We start from the raw sequence: 4,189 nt of genomic DNA, 5'->3' as shown, positions 1-4,189 counted from the left end.
TGAAAGAAGGATAAAATTTATCGATGATTTAATTTCTGCATTTAGAAAGACATGGGTTAATCATGGATAGTCAGCATGGATTTGTTCAGGGAAGGTTTTGTCTGACTCACTTGATTGAATTTTTTGAGCAGGTAACCAAGTGGATTGATGAGGGCAGTGCATATGATGTAGTGTATAAGGATTTTAGCAAAGCTTTCGCCAAGTTCCCACATGGAAGACTGGTCACAAATGTCAAAGCCCATGGGACCAGGGCAAAGTGGCAAGTTGGATCTAAAATTGGCTCAGAGGCAGGAAGCAAATGGTAATGTTTGATGGGAGTGTTTGGGACTGGTAGGATGGTTCCAGTGGGGTTCCACAGGGCTCAGTGCTCGGTCCCTGGCTTTTAGTGGTAACATCAATGATCTAAACTTAAATATAGGAGGTATGATTAAAACGTTTTCAGGTGACACTAATTTAATCCAGAGAAGTGTGAGGCTGTGCATTTGGGGAGGGCAAACAAGGAAAGAAACACACATTAAATGGTCGGACATTGAGAAGTGTGGAAGAACAAATGGACCTTGGAGAGCATGTCCACAGATCCCTGAAGGTAGCAGGCCAGTTGGATAAGGTGGGTAAGAAGGTGCACGGAATGCTTACCTTTATTGGCTGAGGCATGGGATAGAAGAGCAGGTTGGTTATGCTTGAAATGTATAAAACACTGGTTCCGCCACAGCTGGAGTATTGCATGTAGTTCTGGTCACCGTATTACAGGAATTATGTGATTGTACGAGAGGGTACAGAGGAGATTTACGAGGATGTTGCCAGGTGTGGAGAATCTTAGCTATGAGGACAGATTGGATCAGCTGGGTTTGTTTTCATTGGAACAGAGGAGGCTGAGGGGAGACAATATTGAGATCTATAAAATTATGAGGGGCTTAGATATAGTGGATAGCAGAGGGGTCAACAATCAGGGGGCATATATTGAAAGTAATTGGTAGAAGGTTTAAAGAGGATTTGAAGGTAAAATTCTTCATACAGAGGTTTGTGGGGGTCAGGAACTCGCTGCCTGAAATAATGGCGGAGGTAGATACCACAAGTAAAAAGTATTTGGATGTGCACCTGAAGTGCCGTAACCTGCAGGGTTATGGACCCAGAGCTGGAAAGTGGGATGAAGCTGGATCGCCTCTTGTTGGCCGGGGTGGAAGTGATTGGCCAAAATGGCCTCTTTATGTGCTGCAAACTTCTCTCAATCTATAATTCTATGAAATATGTAAATGTTCAATGTGGGTGTCGAAACCACGACACTGAGATTAAAAGTCTTATGTTTGACTGACTGAGCTCGCCAGGCTTCTGCCAAACATACCGTTCTCTCACTGATTGCAGACAGTCGCCCGTTGGCTCCGCCCCAGATGTTTAAACTTGCTGTCGAGGAACTGCCAGGATCTTCTTGAATGGTGGACCAGGCTCGAGGGGCCGAATGGCCTATTCCGGCCCCTAATTCTTACATGTTTATCATCTTATGAACTTTTCACAGGAGAACAAACTCGCCCCTGAGCATGCATGAGGAGAAACCTCCAGAAAATATTCCCGTCTGGTGAGCTTTCGCGTGTGAGGCGAACGTGTTAACCGCGACACTGCGGAAACATCTCCACTTTCAGCACCAGGTCAGACGGAAATGTTAAGCGAGCAGGTGAACTGCAGAATCCCAGTTTTAAGGAGTTGGTCGTGGTGTCAAACAATGAGTTTCGCTTAATGATTAATAATAATAAATGTCAGAATTTGGATTCAAACCCACACCTCCAGAGAAAACTGCGATCTAATCACAGCACCTTCGACCGCTCGGCGGTGTGTGTGGCCACCTGCAAGTTGATTTTGAACTTGTGTGTCCTGTCACATGAATTAAATTAGGGCAGCAGGCGTATCTCTGCCTGACTCCGGGGAAACAGTGAGACGGAGAGACAGACCTTGGAACAAGGTTCTGGTTATTGCCAAACTGCAAAGAAAATATTAATTCTGAAAGAACAGTGACCCCGACGTGATTTGAACACGCAGCCTTCTGATCTGGAGTCAGACACGCTACCGTTGCGCCACGAGGCCTACACGATGTGTTTCAGATGTTCCTCTATATGAAGCTTTCACAATACAAGGGACTTTAAATTCCACGCCCATTCCCACCAGGTGTCAGAAGCAGTGCTCAACTGCCAGTCACCGTATGTTTTTTTCTTAAACTTTTGTGTTGCGTTTGTGGAAAAGCATCATTAATTAACCCCTCACCTACTTTTGCACAATGAAAGAAATGCTAACTGAGGGACAGTCGATACTTCAATCATTTGTGCTGTGCTTTGGGGAGCGGGCAGGGAAGTGGACCTGAGTCCATGATCGCATCGATCATGATCGTATTAAATGGTGGAGCACGCTCGAGGGGCGTATGACCGACTCCTGCTCCTATTTCTTTTGTTCTTATGTTCTTCAGCAAGTTGACGCATTTTACACACTGTATTGCCGATGTCACCAGGAATCTGGCGCAACTTTTGTCAAATTTAACAGCACCGGTTATTCCTTCCGTGCAGAGAAATTAGAATCAGTCGTGAAGATAAAATCCCATGGTGATCATTTTCAGATTCAACGCAGTAGGATTTCAAATAAAGTGAAAGAATGTTACAGTGAAACGATTTGGAAGTTTTACTTGTATTTGTATCTTTAATGAAATTTTGTGGCATCTGATTCCCGTTCATGCCACTGCTGAATAAGAAAGGAGGGTTTGACGTTGACCAGACTGCACTGCCCCTGATATTTGTGAGCTCATCCTTTATATTCAGTGGTTTCTCGCGCTTTGATGGGCTGCAGTGTGGCGGATATCACGTTGGCCTCACACGCGAAAGGTCCCCGGTGGATCCGTTTTCTCTCACTGAAAGTTGTCTATTTATTGGTTAAATAAAGAGCAATTCAGGAATAAGGGAGCATTTCTACCAGGAGAATAAATAGCTAATAAAAACAGCAAATGCTGGAAATCTCAGCAGGTCAGGCAGCATTATCCAGGAGACTAAACTCTCCTCCGATTGTTCCCTTATAGCAAGTTTAAACATAATGTTTCTACCCAGAATCAAACCGGGTACTTTTCACGTATAAAGCAAATGTGATAACCACTACACTACATAAACCTCTGGCACAGCAGCCCCAACAGAGGGGAGCTGACCAGTGAGCTCCCTCTGTGCTGATCGGGAATGTGTTGGCTCACCTAAAACAACTTCTGTCCCACACTGAAAGTTCTCAATCCTTCTCCTCCGCTGCCCTTTACAGAAATGTCACGGATCACCCAGCCACCGTGTTCACTTCCACATCCTCACAGTGGGGCCACAGAGGCTCCTACCATCTCCCCGCGATCAGCGAACTCACCCAGTTTGTAAAATTAAACCCCAAACACGTGCCTGGCAAAGGGCAGGAGAAGCCAGATAGTCTGTGAGCTCGGTCTATCGCAGAAAGTATTGGTATTCATGTTGATTACAGCAATTATTAATCGTCTCACAAACCTCAATTATTTTTATGTGATGAATTGATCGAGAATTGAAACCAGTTTAGTGCGCCGGATCGTAACCCCTCGACCACCAGGGAACGGTTATGATACATATAGATATATTTATATATATTTATATATTAACCTGAATATCAATGGCTAGCTACCTAGACCTCATGGTGCAACGGTAGTGCGTCTAACTTTGAGTGAGAGAAATTGTTCCACAGTGACACCCATTTCATCTTTTGTTCCCTTTTAAACACTAGAAACTGAGACAGGGGGAATAAATAGAGAAATAAAAGCACAGTGATACAGACAAGAGGAAGAGAGAAGGGGAAAGATGCTGTCCCCACCCAGAACTAATGCAGAAACCCCTCTGCTGCACTCGGGGTGGCCACCTACAGCCTGGATACACTAACGGGAGAACACCAGCGGCAGGCCGGGGCCATAAAAGGAACGGCGAGCGGCCCTGGGAGTAGCTTGGAGATCCCGGGAGACTACTCCAGGGAGCAGCGCAATCTGGTGCAGGAGGACGGCGGCAGCGAAGAGTGACGTCATCAAGATCCAGGTCGGTGATTGGAACGTGGGCAGATACAGCAGGAGCGGTGAGATCGGGGCAAAGGAGCGGCGAGAGACTGTAGAGGGACGTGATCGGTGCCCAGCAGAGGCATGAGTTCGGGGCCAGGGGCCCAGGGT

The 4,189-nt window shown here is 46.0% G+C and overlaps 1 non-coding gene across 1 annotated transcript; it reads right to left on the bottom strand.

The window, feature by feature from the left end:
• Nucleotides 1-2,004: 2,004 nt before the first annotated feature.
• trnaw-cca (transfer RNA tryptophan (anticodon CCA)) lies at nt 2,005-2,076 on the bottom strand. Its single transcript has one exon. It is a non-coding gene; the product is annotated as a tRNA-Trp (tRNA).
• Between the last annotated feature and the right edge of the window lie 2,113 nt (nt 2,077-4,189).

This window comes from Pristiophorus japonicus, chromosome 28 (genome assembly GCF_044704955.1).
Source record: "Pristiophorus japonicus isolate sPriJap1 chromosome 28, sPriJap1.hap1, whole genome shotgun sequence".
Taxonomy (NCBI): domain Eukaryota; kingdom Metazoa; phylum Chordata; class Chondrichthyes; family Pristiophoridae; genus Pristiophorus; species Pristiophorus japonicus.
Note: the sequence above shows the minus strand (reverse complement) of the source record. Positions and strands in the feature narration are given on the sequence as shown.